Source organism: Myotis nattereri (genome assembly GCF_964212035.1).
Source record: "Myotis nattereri genome assembly, chromosome: X".
Lineage (NCBI taxonomy): Eukaryota > Metazoa > Chordata > Mammalia > Chiroptera > Vespertilionidae > Myotis > Myotis nattereri.
This window is the reverse complement of record NC_138078.1, coordinates 11,581,472-11,594,524: the sequence shown is the minus strand read 5'-3', so window position 1 is coordinate 11,594,524 and position 13,053 is coordinate 11,581,472. Positions and strand designations below refer to the sequence as shown.

Genomic DNA, 13,053 nt, shown 5'->3' with positions numbered 1-13,053 from the left:
TGCTATAAGAGAGAGAAAAAAAGCAGGGTACATATTTGTGCATGCAGCATGATACACAAACTACCAAATCTTCTGTATAGGGGGAAATGCTCAAATGTTAGTAGTCACTTTTGTTGTATCTTTATTTCTAAGACTTTTTATTTTTTAATTTATTTTAATAATGTTTTTTTTATATATTTTATTGATTTTTTACAGAGAGAAAGGGAGAGAGATAGTTAGAAACATCAATGAGAGAGAAACATCGATCAGCTGCCTCCTGCACATCTCCCACTGGGGATATGCCGGCAACCCAGGTACATGCCCTTGACCGGAATCGAACCTGGGACCCTTCAGTCCGCAGGCCGATGCTCTATCCACTGAGCCAAACCGGTTTCGGCTTTAATAATGTTTTTATTGATTTCAGAGAGGAAGGGAGAGGAAGAGAGAAATAGAAACATCAATGATGAGAGAGAATCATTGATCAGATGCCTCCTACACACCTTACACTGGAGACTGAGCCTGCAATCCTTGCATGTGCCCTGACTGGTAATCAAACCATGACCTCCTGGTTCATAAGTCGATGCTCAACCACTTAGCCACTCTGGCTGGGTGTATTTCTGAGACTTTTTAAAAGTTATTTGAAATTTTTAATTATTTTTATCTGATTTGTTAATTTTTCCTCAGGGATTGAGGTGCTTTCATTCTTCAGGTTCTTGTGACTAAAGCAGCCCCCAGGTGTATGTTACTTTCTCTAAGTTGTTGTTTTTCAAATCCCTCTTGTCTTCCAAGTGAATATGAGATTAGTAAAAGTACCAGATGAGCTGAGGAAATTGTTCTCTTGCTATGTAATTAGGTTTGAATTTTATCAGGTCTCTAGATATCTGAGTATGTAATGATATAGCATCTGGGTTTTGTCACAAACTGGTGACTCAGAGCACTGGTTTGGCGTCACAGCTGAGATCTACCATCTTGGGCAAGTATATTAAGCTCTCTGAGTTTCACTCATTCATTCATCAAATGTTTACTGAGTGTGTGTTGTGTCCTAGGCACTACTAAGGAAGACATTGGTGAACAACTCAGACAGAAATCTCTTACCTGATGTAAGGGGACCTCATAGTAGGGGCATTTTTTTTCCGTTAAGAATTAGTCCAAGTATGGGCATATAAATGAAAATCACTACTATTCTTAACCAAAAAATATAACACTTTTCTACTATGTTCATGTATTTAATTACAAAATATCTCTAAGGGTTTTTAAAAAATCTGATCAGTATTAATGGAGCTTTTAAATCACATCGTAAGAATTAGAATTTTAAAAATTAGGTGCATGTGTCCACCAAATGTACACATTCTTCAGGCTGATAAATTTTGACTTTAAAAAAGTCAGTATCTCCAAAAACAGGAAGCAGAACATTCCAAATTATAGCACAGAGTAAATTTGATGTATCACTTGAATTCTTTTTTTTTTTTAAATATATTTTATTGATTTTTTACAGAGAGAAAGGGACAGAGATAGAGAGCTAGAAACATCGATGAGAGAGAAACATCGATCAGCTGCCTCCTGCACACCCCCCACCGGGGACGTGCCCGCAACCCAGGTACATGCCCCTGACCGGAATCGAACCCGGGACCTCTCAGTCCGCAGGCCGACGCTCTATCCACTGAGCCAAACCGGTTTCGGCCACTTGAATTCTTTATTCAAGGAAGCTTTAAGGAATATGTGCCATGTTCCTGCAGGGATTGGGCTGAAACTGGCAGTCTGACATCACCCAAGGGGTCCCGGATTTCGAGAGGGCACAGGCCAGGCTGAGGGACCCCACCAGTGCCCAAATTCGTACACCAGGCCTCTAGTATGCATATAAGATCTTTGGTTAATCTCTTCCCGTCCTCCCCTCTCCCCCCTCCCCCCTCCTCTCTGAGATTCATCAGTCTGTTCCATGTTTCCATGCCTGTGGTTTCCTTTCCTGCATTTGAGTGTCTGCCTCCTGGTGGTCAGTGCGTGTCATAGCTACCAGCCAGTTGGCCAGTCGGCTGATTGCTTAGGCTTTTATCTATATAGATATGGATATAGATATAGATATATAGATATACAGTGGGGCTTTGACTTAAGAGTTTAATTTCATTCCATGACGGAGCTTGTAACTCAAATTACTCGCATGTCAAATCATAAAGTGAACGAGTGAGACACGTGATGCTGGGCTGATGTTGTGGTGTTCACTGTGACGTTCGCTGCACCAACTAGCAGTGGGGTATCTGAAGCTGGCTCATAATCCGAATTTTAGCTCGCAACTCAAAGCAAAAAATCGGCCGAGAGACGGCTTGTATCTCGAAAAACTCGTTAGTTGGGACACTCGTAAGTCAAGGCCCCACTGTAGATAGATATGAAGTGGAGTAAATGGTAGTTGTTTGAAATGGTAATTTTTGGAATAAAAGTTTATGAATAAGTTGCACAATAACTTTTTATATTTTCATCCTATCCATTCAATTTTACTTGATGATGGCCCTTTTAAAGTAATATCTTCATTTCAGCTACCATTAAATTGCTTTTCCAGGGTAAAGGTGGAGAAATAAATGTACAAACATCTGTAGCATGGATAGGTTTGAAAATTTCATCTTCACCCTTCCCCATAACATACACACTGTGTGCTGGAAGAAAACCTGTTGTGCCCTTGTCTTTCTACCAGTAGAAATTTCAACCTTTTTTTTTCCCCTGTGGCCTGTGAACCTGATCAAGCCCGTTGCATTCAGCATGTCTTTCCTGAGGCCTGTGCCAAGCTCCTGGGGTGCGGGACCTTATGGGACTCAATCAGGGTTGGACTGGGAACAGTGGTACCCAGCGATCCCAGAAGCTTGAGTCTAGGTGTTTGAGCTCTGAGACCTTGGGGAAGTTATTTAATTCCTCTAGGCTTCTACTCATTTCCTTCTCTGAAAACAGGGAATTAGGAACCACAATGGTATACCTCTTAGCTACTGTACTTGAGAGTATGTATGAGATCACGTGTGCAGGGCAACTCAGAGTATTTTATACATTTAATCAGCCAACAAATATCAGCTATTAATATAAGTATTAAGCCACTCCGAGAGACTGGAAAAATACAGAGACAGTGTTTGTCAGTTGGGTGCTGTGGGCAGCGGGTGCTGAATTGGAGGTAGGAGTGCAGAAGGTTTATTTGTGGAGGGGGATGACACCCATGGAGATGAAAGAGTGGGGGTGGGACAGGGAGAGCCTCAAGCTGTGATACTCCAGTCCCAGCCAGCCTGTAGGACAGAAGAGACAGAAATGGACAGATGGCCAGGCACTAGCACTCCCCTTTGCCCGCCTCCCAGGAGAGTGACTAGTGGGGGTCTGCCTGGAAGGAGTGTGACCTCAGCTAGAAAGCAAGAAGCGGCACATCATGAAGGCACAAATTCTGTCCTGAAGGATATGACATGTTGTCATCACACCTCAAGGGCTGCCCAGGAGACATTTTGTTTCACTTTAGTTTCTTGACTCACGAAGAGATTTGAACTAACGTAGCCTACCCCACCCCTCGCCCCTTGGGATTACAGGTACATTTCATCATCTTTCTACTACTGAGGAAGATTAGACAAGAAAGTCTGGAGAGAAGTTCAGGGAAAGGGAAGGTGAAAATGTCTGTTTAATGTGTGATCACAATATGTGTTAACTCAAAAGCCACACACATATATGTACAGGGTGGGGCAAAAGTAGGATAACAGTTGTCTATATGGAAAATAATACAGTTATTAATGAATAACAATACAAGAATAAACTCTTGTGTTTTGTGTACTCACAACTGTGATTTGTGGAATGAGGTGCTTGAAGTCTGCCCATTTTAGCTCTTCGCTGCCTGTTTTGCTTGTCACGGAGGAAGGAGTGTTTCATTTGTTGCCATACTTCCTCTGGGACCACCAGGTTTTTCTCAAGAAAACTAAGAGACGATATCCTGTGCCTGGAAGTCTGTGTGAAAAACAAAGTGGGCTTGCCTGCACATGTAAGCTGAGAGGTTGTCTAAGCCAAACCACATCCTGCCCAGCTTTCTTGAGGCAGGTGGTCCCAGATGGAGACGTAGAGCGAGGAGCCTGTGACCGCGCTCTCCTGAAAGGCTGGGGCAGGGAAGGCAGTGCTCTGTGGCCATGCAGGGTTCCCAGGCAGTGTGAGGACACCCTGGCTGCTGTCTCCTCTTACAGTGAACCTTGTTTTTCTAAACTTACTGGTGACCACGAAGCTCTCGGGGATGCAATTTTCCTGGCAAGGAAACAAGGCTAAGGGCGAGATGTGAGATTGTATCAGTAGAGCGGGTGCCAGGTTAAAACCAGGAGGGACGGTTTTTGCACATCATGGAAGAAAAGGTAAATTAAAATTGTGTTTAAAATATTTACTACAGATGTACATTTTAGTCATGATTATAGGAAACTATAATGGACATTAGTGTAAGTGTTAAAAAGGGAATATATTCTTAGCAAGGCTGTGGATGTTTAGACAGTATGTCATTGTCTGAAATGTGATGCTACCGGCTGAAGTCTTCGGTCATATGGGGTTTGCTTACGTTGACAGATTATGGGCAAATGCTACATTAAAACTATATGCCCAGCCGGTGTGGCTAAGTGGTTCAGAGTACCGTATGAACCAGGAGGTCGTGGTTTGATTCCCGGTCAGGGCACATGCCTGGGTTTCAGGCTTGATCCCCAGTGGAGGGTGTGCAGGAGGCAGCTGATTGATGATTCTCTCTCATCATTGATGCTTCCATCTCTCCCTCTCCCTTTCTCTCTGAAATCAATCAAAATAAGAAACTATATAAAATCAAAATTATTATTAAGTTATGACTGCTAAACTTGTACTCACACTGTTATATTGAGGCCATCATGGGCACAAATAGAGAAGGAATCTGGTTTATTGCTATTATTCTGTAACTGCTGTTTAACAGTTTGGCTTATATTCCCAATTCAGTCTTTCACTGTTTTTCTCAGATGCAAAATCATGAGAACGTGCACAACTTTTTTGTTTCTAAATCTTGAAACTGGAATAATTGCCAACCTGACTATAGAAAGTACATCTGCCGTCTTGGCTAGTGTATCTCAGTGGTTAGAGTGTGGGCTAGTACACTGAAGAGTCTCGGGTTCAATTCCCAGTCAAGGGCATGTACCTGGGTTGCGATCCCTGGCCCTGGTTGGTAAGCCTATGGGAGGTAACCAATCGATGTGTCTCTCTCACATTGATGTTTTTCGTCCTCCTTCCCTCCCTCCCTCTTTGTCTAAAAAACAAAATCAATGAAAAAAGACCCTTGGGTGAGGATTAACACAACAAAAATGTACAGCTGCTGTAAGAAAGTAGTTTCAGCTCTTCCATGTTAAATGAGTAATTGTGACATTAGGTTCTGGTGGCACGTGATAGGATCTTTGAAACACATTGGAATATGGAGCATGCTGGGTTTGTGTGGTTTTAAACGTTGAGAAATTGCTTCATTGCTTATGATATTTTTTCAGGGAACACTCTGTTATTTGATTTAAACTGTCACATGACAGATGATCTCTTTGGTACATATAATCCATGCAATTAAAGTGCGAGCCTCTCCTGTCAGCAGTGGTTAAACATCTATATACCTTACTTCTTTTTTAGCCTCTGATATTTTTTATTCAATTTAACTAATTCTTTTATCTTAAAACTTGAACTTCCAAGGGTTCTGTTAACAGATGTTTTAAGGTGACAATCAAGTCAAGGGTGCTGCCAACTTTAAACTGTGTCCAGGAACACAGTCCACTGCCCTGGACCTGGATATGAAATCTAATTTCAGGCTTGTTGCAATGCAGGGGTGTAGCTGATTTGTAAACACCCCTTGTAACATCATAGCACAATTGACAAGCAATGGTTCTCAGGCAGGGAGAAGTGTGTTATTTAGCTATCTAACTGGTCACCCTGATTGCAGTTCTACCTAGGATGCAGCTCACGGAGCCACACACAGTAATTAAAGCTATCGAATCATCATGAGTAGAGCCACCCCATTTTAGTCTCATTATAGACAAACTTAGACCTGTCTTTATTCATTATAATGAAAGCCAAATGAATTTCATCTACTTTACTGAACACTATATCCTTTTCTTCCTTTTAATTGGAATATACAAGTGAATATTAAAGCTTAAAAATAATTACAAGTGACTCTTTCTGCTAATGAACTTACTGTAGAGCAATTCTTGGCCTGTGCTGTGTTTTTGCCATTCCCAGACTGTGTGGCCACTCGGGCTCCACTCAGCCCCATACCCTGTCGCTATGTCTGTCCTGATGGCAGGGCTTGGCAGGTTATTCACATCTACCCATTTTTCCCCAGAGTGGCTAGAATGGTGCAGAGAAAGACTGTGTTAAATATTCAGCTGGTTTAATTGAATTTAATATATAATCCTTAAGATTAATCTAAATTTTTGGAGTCATTCATGGTTCATTTTTTCATAGCATCATTTATCTGCTATTATCTAAGGTAGTGAGTTGAGTAAAAAGGGAACTTTGTTTTCCCCATGAGATGGATTTTCCAAGCTGCTGCTATTTTCATTTATATCTGATTACATTAAATTAGAAATGTGGGTGAGAGGAGTGGCAGTTTGTAGGTTTGAGATGTTAGGTTCCTAGGTGTTGCATGATATATTGCAGCCTGAGATCCAACACTTGCTGAATGAGAGTATGATCTTTAGTAACTTCCAATTTCCGTGAATATTAATGATTGCATATCAGTTTAAAGGACAATGAATCAACATGTGATATTGTGATATACTTTAATTTATAAACATACACATTTCCAAATAAATTTTTCTCTTTTAGGAGAGACAAAGCAATCATCAGAACCAGACAGATAAGACACAGATGTTGGAACTATCAAACTACATACACATATACAGGCATACCTCGTTTTGTGCTTTGTTTTATTGTGCTTCACAGAAGTTACATTTCTTTTTTTACAAATTGAAGGCAAGACCCTCCATCAGCAAAAAGATTATGACTTGCTTTATTGTGGTGGTCTGGAAGTGAACCCACCGTATCTCCAAGGTATGCCTATATTACCTAACTCTGTCCACTGAGTGCCCTCTATGTGCCTGGTACCATTTTAGGAATGGGCCTTACAAGGTCTGTGGTCTTAGAGAGTGTACATTCTAACAGAGGAGAGAGAGAGCATAAGTGCAGACAAGAGATGAGATAATTATAATGAAACGTGCAGCAAAGAAATACTAGAGGGGAAAACGATAGGGTGACTGGTGGAGTGTGTGGGCTGTTTTAGCTGGAGCCATCAGAGAAAGCCTCTTGGGGGAAGTGACATTGTAGCTTGCACCTGAATGATGACGAGACTCCTGCCATTACTAAGAGCCATCTAAGCAGAGAATGGCAAGTGCAAAGGCCCTGAGGCATGAACAAGTTTGGATCCCCTTAGTATAATATTCGTGCTTTGGAAGGTAACAGTGCTATGGGAATGTTGCTGATGAGAGCAACCCTTGTCAAGGCTAACCTAGGAAGGAAGAAGTGGGTGGCTTTTCTCTTGCTCACATTCTTCTCTTTCTTTAAACATATAAGACTTACTCCTATGGGTAGATGTGAATAGCCTGCCAAGCCCTGCCATCAGGTACCAGTCTACTATTTTGCAGACTGTATTTTTCACCTGCTTAAATGCTTTTCGTATTTTTCTATACTACTCTCTTCTCCATTGGGGGTGGGCAAGAAGAGTCTATTAGACATTTTTGTAACCACTTCAGGACTTGGCATAGTGAAAAGGAATGTGAATTTGTTGTTGTGAGTAGAGGCCTCATTATTTATCTAATAAAACTGTATTACTTACTCCTCTTCATAATTATAGAGAGCACACATGAACTCAGCGAATTTCATTTCCAATTCACGTCCCAGGTAGTGATTATTCTGATATCAGCTGGGAAAACTGATGCTCAGAGACATTACCTGACTTGATGGAGATTGCCCACCTAGTAAGGGTCAGCCTTGGTATTTGAACCCCAGTAGCCTAACTTCGCATGCTTGCATTGTAAGAACTAACTGGAAGGATGGGTATTCTTAGAAAGCATAGCCTCTGATAAAATAAATGAACATGGTTGTTTCATTCTCATGGTAACCCAGTTTATGTTAAAGCATTGGCTAGTGAAACTGCCTGGGGAAATGGATTTCATAAATACATGTTGAACAATATATCATTTGTTCATTTGTCATGAGTGTTTAAAAATGGGTGAAAATGGGTAGTTTAAATACTGTCAATTTCCAAATTCCCTCTGCTGTCTTACTACTGCATATGTTACTACAGAGTATTAATACTGTGAAAGCCAGTCAAGGGCATGTCCGATACTTGTCTATCAGGAACATTCTGGAAATCAGCATTTGTGATTTCAATAAATGCTATATAATTGGTACCGGTCTACTATTTTGCAGACTGTATTTTTCACCTGCTTAAATACCTTTCATATCTTTTTATACTACTCTTTGAGATTAAATAAACCATAACATAAATAAACCATATGAAGTATAGGATTGGTGAGGGAGAACTTTGAACTTTACATCGGACGAAGAGGAGGATTATATCATTGGTTTCTGGGTGTGTTTTTTCTTTTGCCATTACAGGAAAGTAAAAAACTTTCCACAGCACCTCTCTTGACACAGCAAAGGTGGCTGGTGAAACATTCATTGGAGGAAATGCAGTCTGGGTGGAGTGTTCTTTAAGCAGTAGTAATAATTGAGCATAGTGCGTGCATTGTTCTATTATCTGTACCATTCCTGGTACTACATGGTTGGTGAGAAAAACAGCAAACTTTTATACAGCACTTCCCGTGGACCAGAGGCGTTAAATAACTTGCCTGGGGGAGCAGTTAGTCAGTAGGAGAGCTGGTTTTGGGCCTGGGGGTGGTTTAGTTTCTAAACTAGCACAGTCCATACTGTGCTACAGGGTTGTCTGGGTGGCCTTGGCTACGTTAAAACAACAGCCAGTGAAACAAACTGTAATTAGCATGAGGGAATACCCCAATCTGTCAGGTTCTGAGAACCTGCTGGGAATCTTGGCTGAGCTGGGTGTTAGGCTACTACTGACTTTCTTTTAATATGCAGCCACTTTCAGTTGGAACCAAGACTTCCTGTGAATGCCTTCTGATGTTATTTGAAGAAGGGAAATAAGCATATGAATTTTTTAAAAGTTCTTGAAGTATATTGATTTTTCAGAATGGATGCAATTAGTAGTTCTCATAAATTCCAAGAATTATTAATCCTAGCATGCATGGGTTGCACGTAAAGCTCTTTAATACTAAAAGATGTTGCAGGTTCTGCTGCTTTGATGATGTAGGAATAGCTTGAAACATGTGCAGTAATGCAAGTGTCCATGCTGCCAGCACAAATGGAAAAATATATTGCTTTAATTGAAAACGCAGGCTGTCTAGTCTTTGACTCCCTTTACATTTAATCTGACTACTCATTGTTTCTGGGAAGGTGGGGAGGGAGGAGGCGGGAGCAGGATTTGGCCCTGTGGTTTATCAGAAAGATCCTGAAAAAGTTTGGAATGTGGATTCTGATGGTGACCTCCCACTACTCCTTCTCCCACTTGTGAAGGGGAAACAAACAAAACACAACCTTGGAGATTCTGAAGCCAGATGTTGACAGAGCTTAATGTGCCACATGCTCCTGGGGGATTATGTTAAAATGAAGATTCCTATTAAGGGGTCTGGGCTGGGGGCGGGTGGATGTGGGGAGGCCCAGATTCTACAGTTCTAAGAAGCTTCCAAATGATGCTGCTTTTAGTAGCAAGACCCAGCTCTCTATCTTAGGGCTGTGTTGATTGCCTGAATCACCTGGGGGAGTTTGAAGGAGGAAGATCCCCCAAAGGATTGAATTAAGGATTGAATTAGAGTTACTGGGGCCGTGGCCAGGCAGGTAAAAAAAAAAAATTTTTTTTGGTTAATCCTCACCAGAGGATATTTTTTCCCATTGCTTTTCAGATAGAGTGGAAAGGAGAGGGGGAGGGGGAGGGGAATGGGGGGGGGAGAGAGAGAGAGAGTGAGAGAGAGGGAGAAAGAAGGGGGGGAGAGAGAGAGGAGAGAGAAGAGAGAGAGAAAAGAGAGAAAGAAATATCCATCAGCTGCCTCCTGCACTTGCCCTGACCAGGGATGGAACTGGAACCCACAAAAGGTGGGAGGGGGGAAATGACAACTTTGAAAACTTCATTGTAGGGATAAGATAGAGATGTTTAAAGACAAACTTTCTGACACCCTAAGAGCTTCCTGTTTGACCCAAATTACATGAGAAATCTTAGCCACCCCTCTTGGCAGGGCACTGACCAGTTCTTTATGATTGTACCCAGACCAGCTTAAGTCAGAGAGCATGGAGAAAAAAGAGGACTTAATGGTTAGGTTGCTGACCTGCTTAGCATTAGATAATGTCTGTGAAGGCTCCCAGAGTTTGTCCAGGGAAGCTGGGGCCCAAAAGTGGAAAATAGTAGTCATGATTATGAGGTAGGAGTTGAAATTACAATTGTGCACATTTAAAGTGTTATTTTAGCTCTTTCCTGTGCTCCTGGTGTTGGGGTTTCGTTTTTTGTGGTGTTGGGAGAGCCAGGGCAAGCTAGGAAGATAGGGCTTGCTGATGCCACTGCTGTAATGAAGCACAGATTCTATGGCACTTTTTTCCCAGTAGGACTTTTTCTTTCTTTTTTCTTTTTTCTTTTTTTAAATAACCAACACTCCTTAGTAACTAGCTTTTTAAACATTCCTTAAATCGGACTATAAATCTTTTCCCCTGAGGTCATGCAGGAAGATAAGACACCAGATGGAGATGAGTCTTCTCAGCTTTCCTTAATCTATTGTGTCCTGTTTTTAATGTCTAGTCTTTTTCAAAGCCAAGCGTTTCCCATTCTTGTTGCATTTGTGACTTTTTGTGCCCCAGCTCCTTACCTTGTCTAAGGGTTAAAAAAAAAAAAAATAAGGGAAACCCCGTAATCAGAAGAAAAAAGGATTGGATGTTCCCTCTCTTTTCTGAAGCTTATACAGTGAGAGAGACGTTGTGCATTGTCGCCATTACCTTCTGCATCAGGGAGAGCTGAGTAGAGAAGCAGAAGATCCGGGATGAGGGTTCTATTTACATGTTGTGGGCACGTCTATCCCTTGCTGAGCCTGAAGTTGCTCTAGGAAAGTGGGTGTGGGTGAGAGCCAGGAGATTTAGAACCTGCCTCTGACTCTCCCACCCCAACCTCAATGACAGAAGTGACCTACAGAAGAAGCTGGTGTCCTTCCAGAAAAAGGGAAAGATGAGACCAGTCCCATCAGGTCTGGAATGTAGCTTCAGGCCCTGGGATATAGCTTCGTGGGAGAGACAGAATTCCAACCCATCATGGTGCATGCGCAGTATGCTAAGTAGGCCCAAAGGGGGAACCTAAGAACCTGCCACAGGAGAGGAAAGAGTAGATCAGGTAAAGAGGATGGAGCCAGTGACCCAGAACAGGGGTGTAGTGTGAGCAGAGGCCTGAAGTGGAAATGGTTTGATGGGTATCTGGAAGTAAGCTTTGCCAGTGAGTTAAATGAGAAGTGGGGAAAGTGAGGCTGGGGGTTAACAGGGATCTTGTGTGCCTCTGTAACGAACTTGGACTCTAGAGGTAATCTGGAAGCATCAAAGGAAGGATTTGAGGCATAGGTGTGATGCTATCAGATGGGGATGGAGGACAAGTGCCTTAAATCAGTAACTTTTCCTGAATGATCATCTGCTCCCTTGTAGCTTTTTAAAAAATAAGCTTTATTGAAATCTAATTTGCATACCATAAAATTCACCCGTTTGAATTCAATCATTTTCAGTTTATTTACAGAGTGTGTAACCATCACCACAATCTAATTTTCAGAAATGTCCATCACCCCCAAAGAAACCTTGTGCTCATTTGCAGTCACTTCCCATTTCCATGCCCAGCCCTCATCTTTGTAATTTCTCCTTTTTCTTTAACATTAAGGGGACTATTTTCTGAGTGTATTATTTACTTTAAAGAGTATCTTTGCCAAATTACAAACTCTTGCTCATGGCCCTGAAGCTACTCCTCAGCTCATTCCTGTCAGCAATGCTTTAGATTGCCTGGAACAGAAACCTGGCTGGGATTGGTTTAAACAGGGATGTTTGTTATACATAATTGGGAGGCTACAGATAGGGTGGACCCTGAGGGCAGTGTGATCAGCTGCTCATAGTGACTCAGAGACCTGTGTTCTGGCCATTTCTCCTCCATGGTGTCCTTCTGGCAATAGCTTCATCCAAGGGCTGGTGCCTCTCTGGTTATCAGGTGGTTATAGGATGGCATCCATTGGCATCCATTGATTCCTTGTTCACAGCTGGTACGTGGGAGAAGTCCTTTCCTGCAGTCTGCCTGATTGGGTAAGTTTAGTTCCTGTTGCCCACCTTGAATCAATGATTGGCTTAGAACTAATTAGGCTGCCTCTCTGGAGGTGAGAGTGGACCTTATGATGGATGGGTGGGCACTGTGGCCAATAGTGGGTTCTGCTGGGTAGGCTTGTAATAAAATAGTACATGAGCGTTTTTGAAGCTGACCATGGCTTTATGTCACTGATGAAAAGTGTCATCAGTTCAGAGCTCCCCAATTCAGGAATTTGTTGTAATTTGATCAGAGAGTACACTGAAGTTGATCTTTGGAAGTTTTATTAGTGTGGACATTCGTGCATATGATGTTAACATTAACATATGTGGACAATGAATGATTTAAGCCACAGTAGAAAAATTTGTTTGCTTTAAGATAGAAATGTTTAAATAGCCCGGCTGGTGTGGTTCGGTGGTTGAGTGCCGACCTGTGAACCAGGAGGTCGGGGTTCGATTTCCCTGGTCCAAGCATATGCCTGGGCTGTGGGCTCGATCCTCAGTGGGAGGTGTGCAGGAGGCAGTCGATAGATGATTCTTATCATTGATGTCTCTTTCTCTGTCTCTCTCTCCTTCTCCTTCTCTCTGAAATCAATAAAACATATTTTTAAAGAAAGAAATAATTGACTATGTGACTAGTATTTAATAATATAAAATCATTCTTATCTAGCTATTAGGTTACCCCTTGGAATCACTCCTTGGGGAAAAAAA

At 41.9% G+C, this 13,053-nt stretch overlaps 1 protein-coding gene across 2 annotated transcripts in view; it reads left to right on the top strand.

Moving 5' to 3' along the window:
* The window catches only part of SH3KBP1 (SH3 domain containing kinase binding protein 1), a 337,141-nt gene that overhangs the window by 79,546 nt on the left and 244,542 nt on the right, over positions 1-13,053 (top strand). The gene's annotated exons all lie outside the window — the stretch shown is intronic.